We start from the raw sequence: 19,693 nt of genomic DNA, 5'->3' as shown, positions 1-19,693 counted from the left end.
CCTTTCAGCAGCAATCCAGATGCTCCTGCAGGAAGCTCGGGCTCTCTGTGGAGCCATTTGGAGGGTATCCGTGGGTGCTGCTGGCTTGTAACAATGCAGCATTTCTTCTCTGAGAGATGAGCTGAAAAAAGCAGGAATACATTCCTGTATGGACAGGGAATTAACTTCTGACGTGGGAAATAAATTCTGTTTACACCTGGAGAGGTGGTTGGGTGCACCTATGCAAGAGCAGGATGATGCGCGTGGATTTTGGGATATAACCTTTGGCGTTGCAGGCACTCATAATGCACTAAAACATGGATTTTAGCCTGATATTGTATCAGTTTTCACAGAATACGGAGCAGAATGCTGCACAAAAGGCATCAGTTTATACTAAATATAATAAGTTACAGCCTATTGAAGAAAGCAGTGCTTAAATTTACACCATGGATAGCTAAAGGCATCTTTTGGAAAACACATGTAGGAAATATGCTCATTTTGCCCTGGATGTTAAAATACAGAAGGAAGTAGAAGGAGTAAAAGAGCAAAGTAGACAGATAATAGAATTCAGTATCATTGCTTCAATGAGGCTACTAATAAGCATGAAATTGAACATCTGCTTAAGTGCATGTCTGGGTTATAGCATAAAGATAACTCTCATAATTGTACCCTGATATTTCCATAGCAGAGATTGGAGTGGATGATAACCAGCATAATGCAAATATAAATGTTATATTCTGGAAGAAGCTGTACAATTATTTTACCTTTGATTGATAGGAGTGAAAAATAAAAAAGTCAAGGGTCCTGTAGTTTAATTTTTTGAAGAAAATCCTTTGAATATATTAAATATTTGGAGGAAATGCTATCATGAGCTGAACACTAAAAAATATCTGCCAAAAAAAGACTTTTCTAATCCCATAGTGCCTTGTGGTGGTGGTTGGTCTCTGAGTATTTTTTTTCTATGAAGGAAATCTTATGCTGCCAGTTTAGTGTCCATGCTGTAGAAAATGTTTTCTAGAGCAAAGGAAAGAAATAATAATGATAACAGAAGCAAACATTGTGCTGGGAGACTGCTTCTGCCATCATAAATTAAATATACTTCCCTAACAAATCTTTCAGGTGAGACAAGATGTCAGGTAAGCTTCTGTTGCTCAGATGGGAAAGATCTGAATTGAAAATCAAAATGTTCTGGCAGAAAGAGACTTTGTGCATGGGCAAATGAAATGTCAGTGATGTAAAGCAACTCTGTAGATAGATTTAAATAATTTTTGGCCTCAATATGCTTGTTTTGTATTAATCTACAGAGATTATGATGCTTCATATTTTGTATTTCAGGTCCTGAGCTTCACATAAGTGAAATGTTCCTTACCTTTTTGGAACAGCTTTGCTTGAAATTCCTTAGACTTTGTGACTACATCAAGTAGATAATGCAAGATAGGGTCTTTTATTTGTTTTCTCCCAGTAGAATGCTGCTAGAAAGGGCTGTGTCTGTGTGAGACCTAATTGTCATTCTGCCATGCATTGCTTTGGGGCAGCTGCTCTATTATAAGTCCACATAGTTATGAGTGAGAGACTGCAAATTTATTCTTCTAAGGAAGATGCATTGTTTCTGACAGATACAATTAATAGCTCTGGCTTTTGAGATGGGGGTTTTTATCTGGCTGGTATGGGGGTTGTTTTTTGAGGGGGCTTGTTTGCTTATGGAGTTTGGTTTTTTTTGTTTTCTTTTGTTTTGTTTTAATTGGAAGGTTGGTTAAGGTCTATGAAAATATTGCATATTTTTATACAGAGGATATGTGAGTTTTATCATGCAGTAGCCCTCAAACACCTCAGAATGCTATGGATAAATGTAGGAATGACACTTCAGTAAGAAAGTTTTATTTAGTTAAAATAATCCAAGTTAATCAAAATTAGTGGTCTGGCATTGTTCTTAACGATAGTCCATCCTCAATATACTTTTCTCTTCTAATTTTTACTTTTTAATAAAATTATTCTAATGTAGTATTTCATGGCAAAGTAATCACTGGACTCAATCAAAAGAAAAAGCTATACTGTACAAATAAACATGCTCTGCTTGGGAAAGCAATGTCTGCTAAATAACTATCCACAGGACACAACAGGAGTGAATATTTCATTCACTAATGCAGACAGAATCTTAGTTTGTGCAGAAAAATAACTTAAGCTCTATTTACCACAGATCTTAGTGTTTAATACATTGAAATGAATATTCAGAGTGTTTCCAGGTAAAAACTTTTGTAAAAATCACATGTTTGTATTTCAACAAAAAATTGCTTTGAAGACTGAGTTGCCCCATTTTTTGAGAGAAATAAACTCAAGAAATACAGGGTTAGGATCACCTGAGCTGAGTTTATTGCAGTGTGGAAATAAACTCTTACGTTTTTTAATGCTGTTGTCATGAGATTAATTTCTTTGGCTCTTCTCTGGATATATATTCCTGACCTTCATCCAAAACCCAATTGGTTCTTCATCTCCTGGTGGTGGGACTACCCTCAGGGCATGGAACAAAATGTGTTAAATTGTATCCAGAGAGACTCTTTTCACTGGCCATCCTTTGTAAACTCGGCTTCTGGTTTTATGATAGCAGTTAAAGGAGAACCCCAGGTGCTCTCTGACCCTCTTAGGTGGCTTATGGGGTTTTAATAGGACAGCTGAGAATTAACTCCCCAGTAATCATCACAGGGACATTATGGAGTCAGAATCATGCAGGATTAGACCTTAGGTCACCTCACTATTGGTAATATTTTCCCTTAAGTGTCAGAGAAGTGATAGGAGTAGCACTTGGGCATACTTCAGAGAGAGGGCTGCAGCTGTTCTCAGAAAGCTCTTTGTCAACACTGTAATTGGCTCCAAAAGCTGGATGTTCCCCCAGGCTGAACCCTGCTCTTCCCAGGACTGTGATTTATTTGAGTTTTATCCAGGTTAAATGTAATAATTAGCTATTTGTGGTGTGTTGGCTGTGTCTGGGCACCAAGTGCCCACCAAGCCATGCTTCCCTCCTCAGATGGACAGTGGGAGAAAATGTCACAAAATGCTTGTGGATTTTGGTATAAGGAACATGAGAGATCACTCACCAGCTGCCATCATGGGCAAAACAGGCTTGATTTGGGGAAATTACTCAATTTTTTACCAATGAAAGCAGAGTAAGATAATGAGAAACAAAATTTTATATAAACATCTTCCTTCCACTCCTCCCTCCTTCATCGACCGAGGATGAGAAATTTTATGATGAAATATTGATCTTCACTTCACTGTATTTACCAGATTTGCCTTTGTAGCTTTATAAATGGAAGAATATTCAAGTTTTCTCACAGCTGACTGAAATTCATGCTCAGAAATTCTGCTCTCTGATGCAGCTGAGCTGGTTTCCTTGATCTCTGCTTCTGTCCTGAAGTTACTGAGATTAGCAGTGTTTAGAAGAGCTGTCTGTTACAAATTTATCTCACTACTATGACAACAGATTTTGGTGTGGCTTTACAAAGCCAATTAAGGGATTTACAAGTCCTTTTTGCATTAGAATTTTTCTTTGTCTTGGCCTTCAGCTAGAAAAGCAGAAGCAAACCATGGGTTTTTCCCCATAGTTACTTCTAGATTTGACAGCCATGTAATTCAGTCAGTTTACCTTGGAGTGCTCAAATGTCCTAAAAGGTCCTAAAAACAGCAGTTTTTCAAGAGTGATGTCTCAAATCCATACCAGCCCCGTGTTCCAAAAACTTCCTTGCATTGCTGGAGAGGGAAAGGGAGAAGGGGATGATGAAGAAACAACTTCAGAGCCATTCTGAGCCTTCCTTAAGTAAAGCTCTTGCTCTGCAGCCTACCCACCTCTAGGGATTTGTATTCTGTGGAATAAACATCTCCTAAACCTCAATATTTACAAAGATCTCATGATCCTACTTGCAATAAATTGCATTCCTCCTTATTCCTTCCCTCCCTGTTCAGAGTACAAGATGAAGTAAGGTTCAGTAATTCATGTTTAAGGTAAATAATACAATTGGGACTACAGACAGTGTCTTGACACTGCTCAAGTGAATCTGGGTGGTCTGGAGGTAGCAGTTTCTGGTATGATTTGAAATATGCAAGAAGGAGAATTCACAATCAACAAGGCCCTGATTCCATTTTTGCCCTTTGGGAAAAGTCATCAACCTCATGATGGCCTAAAAGGCACTAAAATTATTATTTTGAGCAAAAATCCTCTTAAAATGCACCCTAACTCACATTTTCTCCATTCTCACATGGAACAAGGAATAGCATAGACAAATCATGGCTAACCTTGCCCACATTTGGACAAAGTGAATTTTTGTCTCTCAGTTTATCAGCCTTCAACAGCATCACAAAGTGTGTAGAGATTAATAATTTACTTTTTAAAAATGCTTTGTTTTTCTAAAAACTTTAAAAATCTCCTTTAACCACTACATTACACCACCACCATCCCCACTTTATTATTTTCCCAACTAAATTTCTGCATGTTTTCTCAGGTAGGATGCTCATTTCAATTCCCAGGGAAAATCTGCAGTCTTGTGTTGGTGGATGTGTGGAAAGCATACATTTATCACAATCAAAGGAGAGAGGGGAGGAAGGGAGGATATTGTCACTTTATTTTTCCTTCACCATTAACCTCTTAAGTCTTTAGTAAATTGGCTGTCCTTTAATCACGTCCTTAACAACCCCTGATGAGCTATTAATTGTATGTGCACTTGATCACTTGCAAAATCCCCCTGTACTCTTTTAGCTTCCCTTCTCTCAGATTATAGCAGCAAGAATTTATCTGGAAATACTTCATTATTTCACTAGTTCTCATTAGGAGTCCAAAGGTCATATCCCTGGACCAATGTGAAGTTGATTTTTCCATTTAGCCAAGGCAACTTCATTTAGCACATGGGCTCCAAAGATGACAATTTGTTTCATTTCCTATATATTCCTTTTCTTCCCCAGAAATTTTTCTTTTTCTTCTGAAAACAGAAATAAATTAAGATAATAGCTGGCAAAGATTTATGGTTTTGTTCTCCTTCTTTGGATCTTCATATTCTCTTTATGGAAATTTTATTTTATATAATTTGTATACTAAAAAAGAATAACACCTTATTGCTTGTATCTGGTTTGCCTAATCTTATGGAGATGATGATAATTCCTCAAAGTTAATGTCAGTAGAAACTATTGTTTAAAACAGCAGCTTTCTGCCTCTTCAGGTTTGTTCCAGAGGCTCTTTTTTTTTTTTATTGTCAATTTAATAATGCCCAGAGAAAAAGTCCTATCAATTTGCATGGCCAACTGCTACCTCCATACTTAATTGCTATCTAGTATTTAATCAATTTCTGGTTTTCCCCTTTTAGTTCCTCAGGACTAAAGTGGAACAAATCCAGTTTATTCCCTCTTTGAGCAGCTCCTGTACTGCCTTTTCAGTGCTGCAGAAAACAATGGGTTTTTATTATTTTTAGTTTTTTTAATCTTCTGCTTTCCTGAATCTATTATTTGACTTTTATCTAAAATTAATTTATCCTGAGTTTTTTCAGCACAGAAATCATAGTATGTGTAAAAAGAGGCCTGCCTGTGGTGCTGGCAGTTTGTGTTGTTCCATTTTCTAGATTCTCATGGAAAAACAACAAAAGAAGGAAAAGGAAAACCACGCTGATTTACTGAGAGACAGCCAGAAATGGTTGGACATGGAGATTCATTTGATCTGCATCAAAACCCTGTCTGGATGAAAAGGATGTACTTTGTACGCCGCCGCAAGTAAGTTCCTTGTAGGATGTATTATTGCCTGCTGTGCCCTTCAAATTGAATTAACACTCAGTGATCTGGTGAAAAATGGGGCCTGGATCAATTGTTTTGGGGATGGCTGAAGGAAAACTGATGTGCATTCCACCCACCTCCCAAAAAAATCAATGAGACGTAGCTGACTGTGCATGTGTGTTGTCATCAAAGCAGCTCAAATTCAGATTCATGTTCCGTGTGCACAGAGGAATCAGCACCTACAGGACAATAACAGCTATTTTTAGCCAAGATTAGCTGTTTCCATACCTGCTTCAGTCATGCAAGCAGATCACCTGCTGCACAGTACCCTCTCAAAAATAAATTGATAAATAACTTTTAACATTTTAGTAATTAGGAGTTTGTGTGAGTGATATTCCATGAGTTTTGGCAGGAAGCTCATTCTCACGGGTACTATTTGTCATACCCCAAGTTCTAAAATAGTCTTGAAACCACTCAAGAAATGAGAAAGGGGGAAATGAAGCAACAACATGAGACACAATTTGCAAAGAAATAACAAATACTTAAAAATTGAAAGTCAGATATATCCATAACTTCAATGAAACTCTCTATGACAATATTATTTTATGTTTCAGCCTCAAATAATAAATAATTGTTTACAAAACCTGATGAAAAACCCCCATGCTAAACCCTTCCATAATCCTATGCATAAGAAATGCTTTCTTCAAAATAACAAGATATTTGCCATAATTTAGAGGGACAGAAAAAAAGCATTCCAGAAAAATTGTTTCCTCTTAAATTAGACTGGGAATTTCCTAATTTTCTCATCTTCCTTTAAGCTACAGAAATGAATATTCTCCACCTGCATTCAGTAAAGTTTTTCTTGTGTGTTCTTTCTTCGGTTTTCTCAGGAAGGTCTTGTAGAAAGGCATAGTTTTGATATAGAGTTTTACAATTAAATTTAAGGGGTAAGCACTCAAAAATTTTATGCTACAGAAACCTGGGAATTGAGATCCCTGGAGGCGACCTGCCGTATTTTTTAAAGGTAAAGGAGTTACTGCAGATTTGTTTTGTAAGAGGAATAATCTGTTATTATCCAATTAAACAAATGACTGATACTGAGTACACAAGGTACAAGCTCTCCTTTTTCACTGATGAGGGAAATACTTTATCACCCAATTGATTGTGACTGAATGGATGAGGTTGTGCATTGAGCAACTGCAAAAAGGAGGAAAGATGATTACACCACTTGAACCAGGCTCCATTTGCAAAAATCAATTCTACCACGAGGAAAAAAAATATTTGTTTCTTTTTATCCCGGTGAAGGATTGATATTTAATATTGCAGAAAGCACCCAGCCCCTGGCTGGCACTCAGAAAATATGCTACATTTGCTTCAGCTGTTGTGCCATTCCAATATTGCATGTAAACAGAAACAAATTATGCACATTAATTTCTTAGAGGTGAGAAATTATAACACGGGGTGATGATTACTCTGCTAATGTGTATTTATTTATTAGACATGTCAGAATGTACTTACAAGTGATATCAGCAGGTAAAAATATTTTGTGTACCTCAAATCCAAGGCTGCTAAACCAGGAAGCACATCTCCCTGTTTAAGTTGGTCTTGGAGTCTGCTGAAGAAAATTTTCCTCAGTTATACAACCTGTGGACATGAATTGTCATCTTGCTTGGTAAGATTTCAGTGATTTCTCTACTCTAGTGTTACACTCACTATTCAGTATTTTATCCTGCAGTAAATGCAAGGTAGCTTACATATCTTTTTGTTACAGTTAAGGGGTAGGGTGTTAAAATATACTTCTAGCATGATGATTGAAAAATCCATTAATTAGGGCAATCTCAACTCCTGTGCTTTGAAAGCACTTGTTATTGACTAAAGTGTAATCAAATAAAAATTTTCAAGCCCCTCCCTGCTATTAAGTGACCAAACACTGCAGATAATGCAGGACCCCTCCCTGTGCTTTTGCTCATTCACCTGTCAGATAACCAGAAGAGTAAACACACATTTTCAGTCTCTTCAAAACGAGCAAACAAAGCCCTCTCAGGCAGCAAACACACAGAGCATTTCCCCTTTCTGGCTGAACACTAAGCAGTATCTTCTTCACAGACACCTTGAACACAGTAGGGGAGTTTCTGGTGGGTTAAAAGGCAGTAGAAGAGGCAGACCCTGCTTAGGACTTGCTCACCTTTTTCTCTTCCAAATAGTTTTGATCCGCCTCTTACCTCACCCCTGCACACAGGAGTGTGGATCTCTCTAAACTCTCCTCCTCCAGATGTAACAGCCAGCCTGGGTTCTCCTTCTCCAAAAATAAAACCCATCCTGGTTTCTTAAGTACCAGCAGGAATAACTCTGCCTTATTCCACCTCTGGAGCTTCCAGCAAGACATAGAAGAGACTGAAAACCAAGTGGGATAAAAAGAAAGGCCAGGAATACCTGGAGTGAGAAGATTTTTTATTTCTTGTAGGGAAAAACTGCTAAAACAGTCAACAGATATAAGAGTGGCTTTCTACTGTGGGCAAGTTAAATGTATTTAATAATGGTGAAGCACTTCAATAGTTATGTGTGTTTAGTGTATTTGAAATAACCAGGAAAGTGCTATTATGCTTGGCCATAATATAAAAGTAAATTCTAACTTTTTAAATCTAGTAAAACAGCTTGAGCTATTAATATTGGTCTTTATGGACCCCAGCAGAGGTGTGGAAATCTCATTAGGAATGTAAATGTCAGGTAGGACACTTAAAAACCTCATTATGGAGAAGAACCCCAGTACCAAAAGTGACATAAATTACTGCCCAACCTGAATATTGCAGAAGAGAAATCCTGCAGAGCTCTGTTACGTGGTTTGATTGGTAGGACAATTACTACCAGCTTTATCTTGATATAATGGAGATGAAATGCACATTTAACTAGATTTGCTCTTAAACTGACTGACTAAAAAGAAAGTAAGGTGGAGAAAGGTAATAAGTCTCTTTAGATATTGAATAGATCTCTTAGGGCAATAAAAAGCTTTTGCAGGACTTTTGTGTACTTTAATGGTTTATCTGGTCATAGTAATGCTTCAGATTGACATGTGGTAGAAAATTACATAGATCTGTCTGTTTCAAATCTGAAATGTAGCATTACTCAGCAGCAGCTCCTTTCCTAATATAAAGTTAGCTATTAATTTCGTTGGACTCCATATTTTTGGTTGTCCAACAGTTCCCTTGACTTTGTGATGGAGGAGATGTGCTCTGCCTGGCAAGAGCATGAGCCAGTGTCAGGTGAGAGTCACAATGCCTCCTCACTGTGCAGAGAGGTAGGCTGGGACCATCACACATCTTTAAGTGATTTCAAAGCTAAGTTGGAAGAAATTATATGGTGCTGTTGGAAGTTGAACACTCGTAATCTGCTGCTGTAGTGATGAAGCTTGGATGGTTTGGCAGGAAGAAAGATAAAATTAGGAATTCACAGAGGGCATGAGTTCAACAAAAGTGATTTTGGGTGCTCTGTACCTTTCAGCTGTGCCCTTGCTCTGTCTTTCTCCCTTTTCACACCTTTCCCCATTACCAAGGAATCTTTGGAGATCAGAAGGATTGGCTCTTTGCTTTGATGTAAACAAAATTAAACTGGGCTGCTTGCAGGTGATCAGTTTTGATTATTTTGATTTTTCTTTATTTAAAACTCATCCAGAATTCTGATCATGTCAGAGGCTAATCAGAATATGGGGGTTTATTTACTCCACCATATCAAGATTAGCCACAAAGTGATAAGAACCTACCCAGGTTGAAGATTCCTGCCCAACAGAGACATAAATATCCAGGAAGCATCCTTGCACCTTCAGCAGCTGAGCTGTTCTATATAATAAATGGCATGCATTTATTTTTATTTTTCTTGTTTTTAACTCAGTGACAGAAAATCTGTCTAAGCAAGGCATAGCAAGTATGTTTGGTGTGGGAGTTTGTGGGGTTTTTTTGAGTTTGTTTCTTGTAATGTGTGTGTGTGTCATGGGTATTGTGGAGTATTTTTAGGAAAGAAAGCAGAACCAAGAGGAGATGTAAGTAATGAAGGTACTGGGTTGAGTTTGTTATACCCATAAAGCATAAATTAGTCTGGATTTAGCTTTAAATCTCCATTGGATTTGCTCATTCACTGCTGTCCATAAAACCCCATCACATTGTTTAGCACAATTAGGCTTGATTGTTTAAACAGTCTGGACTGAAATAGCATTAATTAGCTATGTCATGCTATTATTCATTGTCCATAAACTTGCTGTTACCATTCAGATCATGCTTGGATTTACTGGCAGAGCAGAACCTGGAAACACACAGTAGATAGCAGACAGTAGACTTTATAAAGCTGTTTTATTTTTTGCTAATTCAGTTTTCTGAGGGAGGACATACTGCAGTGTTAGGAAAAGATCTTTAAACCTGAAAAGGGGAGAGAGATGGAGATGGGACCTAGTTTTATCTATTTTTTCTTTTCACATATAGCTTCATAATCAAGGAAGCCTTTTTATTTTTCCTTTTTTAATAGTCAATACTAAAATTTCAAAATTGAATTTCTGGTCTTTGCCTTTTCCAAAGATCCCAACAGAGCAATTTACAGGCACAAGATTTACCTTTTTTCCCACAGATGTTTTACTTTCCCTTGTTTCTGCATTCACTTTTCCTTTTTAGCACTTACAATGAGAACATACACCCAGGCAACACAAAATATCTTAAATTAAGATTTAACCAGTTCATTTAAAGTGACACAAAACCAAATACAGAGGAACAAGTGTGCCATGCTGTGGTTCATGCCACTTTAGAAAAAACAAAGCTGGACAAAAATACAAACACTTATGCTTATTTGCACAAACAAGTGCCTGTTTGTATACAGTATGCTGGGTTTTTTTAAAAATTTAAATAAAAAGTAATTTTCTTATTGTAAACCCCAGGCATTATCAGATCCCTACACTCATTTAATGGCAATATCTCTTTGTGCTTGGATGGAGCACCAGCTCGCTCCTTTGGTGTGAGCAATTACTGTCATAAGCCATAAATCTGCCTCATGAAGTGACAGTTTAAGCTCAGGATTCTTAATGCTGGCTCTCTTAGAATAATGGTTGCTTAACATAACACTTGGAGCATTACCCATGTGGATCAAAAAGAGGGTTTTGACTGAAAAAAATTGTTCTGTCTTCCAGATGAGTCTTTGGCATTATGCTGCATATAAACTGCAGTTATTTCACTCAGAACGGAAACTTCTACTGAGCTCATATCAGGACTTCATTTAAAGACACCAAGAAGACAAGAAAGGAGGAATTTTTTGTAGTTTAAGGCAGTCTTCTCTCTCAAAATGTTTTTATATATAAAAAAAACCAAACAACAATGGAGAGGCATAATGGTAAACAGTAAATTCCTCCTTTAAGAAATGAGCCCTACATTGGCTGGGAAAGCTTTCTTGTGTTGATACATTTAAAGAACACATTAATTTATGCTGGAATTCTCTAGTACTTCAATGTGGGGGTGAAAAAATTCAATGGACCCCAGTTAAAAAGCAAGCATCATTGAGAAACTTCAGATTTTAATATAACTGTCATTATTGAAGCCTGGTGGAAATTTCCAGCTGACTGCATGTCATAGTCCTCAAATTCGTGCCCCAGTTTGTTTTTTGACTTTCTGATAAGCTTGGTAACCTTCACTGTCCTTCCCTAATCACAAAGGAGAAATATCGGCCTCTTGAGTAGCTGGCAGAATTAATGCCTGATGATTTCACGATTAATGTAATCTTTATGCAGCAATTTCCACTGTTGTCCAATATCCACGATGGATCTCTTCACAGCAGCCATGAAATATTTTAGAGAAATTGTAACTTAGTGGAGAACATGAGATACACATCTAATCAGAACTTTCTGAATGTAAATCATACTCATGCAACGCAGGCAGATTTTATTGGTAGGAGAAGTCAATAACACTAACGAGGAAAAATTCATTCTGTTGAACTTGTAGTACTTTTAATGTGCCCAATTTTTGCTGGGTGCTCTTAGGCTGCCTTTTTAATTTAGATTTCCAGACACATCTAAACCACATCCTGGATGCAAACCCTACCACAGCTATACGTAATTTTAAATCAGAAAAATCCCTCACAACCATAAAGGGCTACAAGGAGATCTTTCTTTCATTTCCTTTCAATACTATTGACATCCAAGTAAGTCTCAGCAAATGTGGTTTAGTCAATAATTCCTGCTGGCATTACTGGTATGATTTAGAAGAGAGAGTGAGTCACCTACTAGACATAATAACTGTGTTGGGAAGGATGCTATTTGTCACACTGGGCTTTGCCTGCCTGCACAGCAGGAGATGAGAAGGCAGCTTGCCTGACTTTGGGATTTTTTACCCCCCTTTCTCTGATTTTTCTAAATCTAGTTCTACTGAAGGCAGTGGAAACACTCTGCTCTTCACATAGTCTTCACTCATATGGCCTTTCACAACTGTCTATTTTCTTTCTGTACCTAAGACTTCCTTTCGCTCAGAAATCCCAGAAAATATTGTAAAATCCCTAGAATTTGAACTCCTTTTTAAGGGAAACCCTCCAGCATCTCAAAAACCTTCAAAGCCTGTAATTAGTATCTGAATAACATGAAGCAAACATCTCAGAAGGAGATTTTTGAAAATCTGGATTAGAACAAGGCTCAAAAATTGTAAGCTTGTGTCAAGGGTGATAGCAAGAATGTGTTATTTCCTCCTCTCCACAGTCTCCCTGCTGGTTTGTTGTGGATTAGCTTCTGCAGGCATACAAATCCACAACTTCACCTCACTGAGAGCTAATTTTTTTATATGCCTAGGATGATTTTAAATTAGAATTCTGAACTCTGTGCTCAAAGCCTTTTCCTCTGTTTTTGCTTTAATATTCCAAATCAACCACCAAAAAAATCCCCACAAACTCCTGCTTTGGCAAATCATCCTTTATCGCCCTGATGCCGGAGTAGAGGAGGGGATGAGGTAAACAACGGATGAGCTGCCACGTTTCTACAGCTGAACATCAGTAAGAGGGAGAATTTCCTGCCTCAAGGTCTCAGCATTAGCTAAAAAAGAAAATTTCCTTTAAAGTCACAGAAGAGTTAGAGCAGTATAAACAGTGAGGCTGCCAATTCATTGCTCTAGACTTCTGTCAGGAATCTGAGTGAGCTTGGTACTTGATTTTGACGTGCATGTTTATTTTACACCACAAGGTTTGCTTTTTCCAATCATACTTCTCCTCAGGGTTTATTTAGTTTTGCCAATACTAACAAAACTATTTGTGTGGTACCTGCTGAAATATTATTGAAGACATCTAGCAAGTCATTCTACACCCTCTTCTTAAAGTATTTTTAACTCTACTGCATAAACAGTTAACTTATTCCTGAAGTAACTGCCTTCCAAATCCCAAGTCACTTAAGCATTCTCTGATTATGTATTTGCTGGATGTCACTTGTTAAATTCTGTTTTCTCAACATTATTTGAGCAAAATGCTCTGGCTATCAGAACATAAGAGGGGTGTTTCATGTGCTGCAGTCATCCTACACTTGTCTGGGCCTTTCATCCTTCTGGCACTGCTTTTCCTTGTCAAAATGTTGGGTGAAGGCAGTCATTTTCTAAACATTTCATTTGGTAATTGCTTTTTTTGGGGTGTGTGTGTGAGGGGATTGGTAACTGGCCACTAACTTTAAAACTGAGGGCTCCTGAGATGGACAAGCAGGGTGTTGTTTCAGTTTGATAAAGCAGAAAGCCTAGTTCAGTGCAAAGTGTGTCTGGATGCTCTTTCTGCTTTAGGGTACTCTAAATTTACCAGATCTGCAAAGTAATCTCGTTTCCAGCTTACTATTCTTAACAGTTTGTACTCTCTCTGCTTTCTTTTCTTCTGGCTATCACTGATCAGTGCTGAAAATTCCTGTAGACCCTTGCGTGCTCCAGTGTTTCTCTGCCACCACTGCTATTATGCATTGTGATTTCCAGGGACAGATTTCACACGGGATTGGTGAATCAATGCTTTCTGCCAAATTTCATGAGTGTTTGGCAAAGTGACAGTATTAATTGAAAAAACCTGCTGGTAGTTCAAGCCTGTTTATGTAAACAGGGGCACGTTTTTGTTTCCAGCCACATATCCCAGTCGTTCTGTGGTGGGATTTTAGTCCCTGGCCACTTGAAAGCTCTCATTCTGAATGTCACTAAGTCTTTCTTCAGGAAGAATATCAGCCCCATTCCAGGTGAAAACATTAATCTGAAAGAGGCCAGCAGAAGTTATCTGCCCTTCTCAAAAAGTCTCTTTCTGATTTTTTGGTTTGGGAGGAATCTTGGAGAATAGGTAATTTTTCTCTTGGGGTGAAATATTCCCAGGGAAATTAAATAGGTGAGGAGATACATAATTTTTCATCACCAGTCTTATATAGGGTTTTCTGAATCTTTGTATTTGCATTCCAGGATCTTCTGCTTAGAGGACAAGTACAGGTCTATAAAATACTTCAGGCTTAAGTGATTTACGAGCTGTATGACACAAAACTGTGGGTAAAATTCACTTGAGTGAATGAAAATGGAGTCTATCTTTGAGCTGATAAACAGAGTTCTGCTGTAAAGCTGGGATGTTTTTTTTCTCTTTTTTTTTTCTATTGAATAAAAAATTTAAATTCAGGTTTGAAAACATCAGAAGACCATTTATTGTGAGAAGCCCTGACCTTCACACAAGCATATTTAATTGGGAGCCTGTTGTATCTCTTTTGCTGCAAGGGTGAATTTTCATCTGTTGGGATCTGCTGTGTTTGCTGGGACACATGTGCAGATCCAGTGGAGTTTTTCTGTCCTCTGCAGTTCTAGGAAGAAGGAATCACACCTGGGATGAGCCCAGAACATCCTTTTTTATCTGCTATAGCTCTGATAACCCAAGGCCGTCAAGCTTGGACTCTGTCCTCCAGCTGAGCAGACTTTCTTGCAGTGAGCTGCAGCATTTAAATCCAAGCCACCTGGTCAGAATATTTTAATATTTAGCACTGAAAAGCTCTTTCTAGTTCAGGCCAGGCTTCTAATTTAAAGTAGCCCCGTTGGTTTTGATGGGACATGGAAAACACTGAAGTCCTGCATCAATCCAGTCAGTCCAGATATCAACAAGGAGGCTCCAGCCAGAACTCAGGATAATTAGGCTGTGTATTTATGTGGTGGTGGTGGTTTGTTTTATTTTCTCTTCTCTTGCCAATACCTGAGCTTGGTGTCCTCAGTTTATCCATGTAAGGACAAATTTGCTGCAGCCGTGCCGCTGACTGTGGTGTAGACATAGCCTTGTGTCTTGTTTTGCACAGGAAATAGGCAAGTTTTCCTGGCATAAATAGGATAAAAACTAATGGCTGCATCTACTTTTCTTCATTATCTTCATCATTACGCTGCTGCTCTTAGGCAACATGTCAGCATTTAGTCATAAACATCTCTGTAAAAAATGTGTGCTGACAAACATCACATTATACTGCAAGTACACACCAGATTTCTGAGTGGGATTTTTTGTTCTGTTTTGTTTTTTCCATGACTGCAGGATTTTTTCTGTGGGTGACATTACTTACTGATCTCTAGCCTCACTTTTTTCCAATTTTATTATTTGGTCCTTGCTTTAGAGGTAAATCAATCTGCACAGGTTTCTTTTGGGTACAGTTAGTGGGGGTGTCTGGTAAAGAAAGCTACTGTTTGAGAATTCATCTGCTCAAAAGGAAAGAGACACAGAGCTGGTATTTTGGAGATTTTATTTGATGGAAATAAATGTGAATACAAATTTTGCTAAGAAAAAAGGAACACCACAAGACTTGTCTTGTTTGTATGAAATCCCTATTGTAGATGAATTTTCAAAAATTTGATCCTTTTTAATTAAGCTGCAACTTGGCATTTGAAAGGGAAAAAAATGGTTTGGAGTAAATTGATTAAAAACATAGAAAGGGCTCTTATGGAATTTTTCCCTGAATTTAAACCTCTTGATGTATTTAAGTCAAGTCATTATGGGCCACATCCACAATTTATACCAGCTGACTTTAAGGGTACTTCATTAGTGTAATGCCAGTGAGAATTTTCCACTTACTGAAAACCTAATGAATGCAGAAGATTTAACAACCTTTGAATCCCCATTAATCTAAAACATGAAGAATCAAAAATAACAATGAAATTTTTACTTATAATGAAATTTATCATGTTAGTGAACACAGTCTAGAATCATTACATCTTTTTGTGATATCTTTGAAAGAGTTAATGAAGAAGATTTATATGTAATGTATTCCTTGTAGTTAGTAACCATTATTGCACACCTACTGGAATTCATCCTAAAAACAGCAGTAAATTTATCTAAAATAAAATCTAGTTCTTCAATACCTCAGTCCTTCAAATGAGTTTTGCATCAGCTTGAATAAAATTTTGCTTTATAGAGGTAGGGTGTCTTTTTTATGCAGTGCTTGTAGTAAGTTGTTCCTCTGTAAAATGTGAATGTATTCAGAGTTTTTGTCTTATTGCTGGCTCTAGTAATAAACTGTTTGTTAATGGGAGCCTTTGGAAGACTACTCAAACTGAAATTCTTAAGCTGGAAATTTCTTTCTAACATTTATAGATAAATTATTTGATTCTGGTCTCCTACTTTTTATCCTTGAGTGACTCCAGTGCTGCTGCTTTGGCTTTTATGCCATCCAAAGTCATGACTTGGCTCAGTGGGAAACTGAAGACCTAAAGATTAAATAATTATCACTAACTGAACATTATTTGGGGATCAGAAATATTAATATTTTTAATCTTTATATCCAATTAATTAAAGTCTATTAAGAGCCACCATGACTGCAGGAGTAGTAGTCCTGTTATGTTATGGCTCTGCATCCAGCTTTAAAGCCAAGTTTGAAATTAATTCCTGTCTGCAACTTTTTTAGCAGTCAGACTGAGTTAAGATGGTTGAATAAACCCACAAATGTCAGTAAGTAATGACAGCTTACCATAATTTCTAAAAAAATCCCCAATATTGCCAAAAAGGAAAGTCACGTGTTGTGGACACAAAAATCACAGAAATTTGTGTACTCTTCTAAAAGCCTCTAAAGTTTCTGTGCAGCTCTCACACTACAGCACCATGAATATGTAATTGAGTTTTTCATTAACATAAATCTTTATGTATTATGATGTCAAATGAGTGAAGGTTTCAGCACAAAAAATTCAAGCATTTTGTAAGGAGAGTGATTTAAAAAGAGATGACAGAGATGGGAATCTCAGCCTCCAGTCTATGCTCCATTAATCTTAGGCAGTAAAATAATATAAATATAGTGACAGGGAGAACCAAATTTGGATTTCAGTTCCATGAAGGAATATTGAAAGTATTTTCTTTCATAAGCTAGACTGAAATGTTGCAAATTTTGAGTCTGAACTATGTTTGTAGAGTATTGTATTTGTTTCCAATTTGTACCATTACCAATTTTTTTTGTGCATATATATATATGTATGTATATATGTGCACATACTTCTAAAAACAAGTGAGTTTTAGAGAGTAATTCAGCTGTCTAATCACATTGATCTGAAATTTCTTTAGCAGCATTCAGGTGCTGCTCTGGAAGTGTGGAGCCCTTAGCCATATGTGCTGTCCCAAGATACATCTTGAACACCTTGGGAGGATCTAAAACAGCAATAAATGCTTATACTTATACTGCTGAATACCATTGTTGCAATCATATGCATAACATACTTACCATTTCTATTACTTTCCCTTTGTATCCCGTGGAAAGAATAAAATTTCAAGTTGTAAAATTAATTCTATGAAGAACTTAATGAAGTAGAGCATTTAATTATTTAACACAGTTGCTTTCACTTTGTTTGCTATAGAAAATTTCTTATTTTTTAGTAGCTGTTTGTAACATCTTAGATATTTCCAGTGGCAGAAAAGATACCAAGTTAGGTGGTTTAAATTGCTGGGAATGTTAATACAAGCAGTAGTTCAAGAAATTAAATTCAGACACATTGAGAAAAAATCCTGCTTAACTGTTTTCAGATAAATTTTTTAGTGCTGTAGAAATGATACTCTGCACTGAGCAGGTAAGACACACAGATATTTAGTTTCAAATAGGCAGGAAAATGAGGATGCTTGTGAAGAGAACTAACACTGAAAATTAGTAAAATAATTAAAAAGCAATAAGTGAAAAAGTTCTAGCTGAGCTGTGGTCCCACAAAGAAACAAAGTGCAATAAACCATGAGGAAACACAAGGAAGAAGAAAATCAGAACTGGTTCTCCTCTGCAAGGAAGAGAAATATTGACAGAAGAAGGTGTGACAGCAAGGCCAAGTCAGCAGTTATCAGTCATGAATCGAGGTATTTTTCTTAAAATTTTAGGCACTACTTTCCCCAATTTTCATAGTTAAAGCATTAAAATTAAAATGGAGTAAATTCAGAGTGGGTAATTGTATGGGAATGTGTAATTGCTGTATTTTCTCTGAACACATTGTGGCTATATTTTTGTTGAGCTTTACTGACAGAAGCTGAGGCAGACAAAGCCAATGATTTTAACATGCAAATAGAGGCTCCCATGAATCAGCCCAGTGTCCTGTTTGTCAGGGTAGGGGAAATACAGTATGGGAGACATAGAAAATCAATGCAACTGCAACACCTTAAACACACTGAGACTGTAAAGGTCAGACCAGTCTGGGATTTCTGCATTCTCTTCTGCTACAGTCCTCCCTGATGAGGTGGTCTTCAAAAAAGAGAAAATTTCTTAAACTTATATTATTTTAATTTTGTAATGCTGCAACTTATGGCAGCCCAATAAATAACTTTCATTCCAAAATAAGTGATGTGATTATTATTGCAAAGAGAAAACTTAGTATGGGCAAGGGTGTTTAGAAAGGAAAATCATGCTGTTCCAGAAAAGAGAGCACAAGAAATGGGATGTTAGCTTCCAGTTCCCATATGAGACTGGTTCCATAATGGAAAATCACAGAAACATTGGCTGGAAGTGACCTGTGGAGGTCCAGCCATATGGTCAGTGCAGGACTGTCACCAATGGGCAGATTAGCTCAGCTGTGGCTTTATCTAGCTGAGCCTCAAAAACATCAGAGGTGGTTCCAACATCTTTCTGGACAGAAAAATGAAGAAAAAAGTTCACCCATAAATCAAGCTGAAGCCAATTTATGAGCTGCTCCTCATCAGCCATTTCTTTGTGCAGAGCTGAGAGAACATAGGCAGTTAAAGCTGATAATTTGTTTATTCCATTTAATTTTCACAGATATGCAGATCCATATTATGTTGCTGAAGAGCTGCATTATTTCAACACAACCCCACCTCTTCACTGGGTGATTTATACACAGCAGCAAAAGGCACTGTCAATAAGCCACAGGTAAAACTTGGATGAGTAGGGGAAATTTTGGTAGAGGGTAATCCTTTATGCACTAAACTGCTATTTTTCAAAAGGGATTATTTTCATACACAGCTATGGGCTGCACAGAGTAGATGTCAATATATAGAAGAGAAATATGCCCATTTCCTTAACAAAAGAGAGTTGACTTTTACCTTTTATCTGCACAAGAGACCTGCAGCAGCCGAGTACAGCAGGGTATGTTCCATATTGCAGCACTGCTGGATCACTTCCCTCTTTCTCAGTTATCTGGGTGGGTGAGCACGTGCTCAGAGTCTAGCACTGAGATTTTAGTGACTGATGCTGCTGGGAAAAAGCAAAATGTGTCAGTTTTTTCCACACCTGGGGCAAAATAGATGCAGCCTGGGTGCCTCTGCAGAAATTTCTTGAGGACTTTAAAAATGGGGTTGTGAGGGATAGAATAGGAACATGGATGCTGCAATGTCACATAGCAGATATTTTTCCATCATATGATTGCTTTTCTTGCTTGGCTTAAGTGCTTGTTTCTATTTGCTGCTCCTGAATGCTGTGGGATTTTGGCTGCAGAAGAAGAGAGTTCATTTAAATGGTGGCTAATATTTCTAAATAATCAACTACAGGTTTTAAGAGCTACATGGATGCTGATTT

This window comes from Cyanistes caeruleus, chromosome 3 (assembly GCF_971803275.1).
Source record: "Cyanistes caeruleus chromosome 3, bCyaCae1.hap1.1, whole genome shotgun sequence".
Lineage (NCBI taxonomy): Eukaryota > Metazoa > Chordata > Aves > Passeriformes > Paridae > Cyanistes > Cyanistes caeruleus.
The sequence above is the reverse complement of the archived record's forward strand: the minus strand, read 5'-3'. Positions refer to the sequence as shown.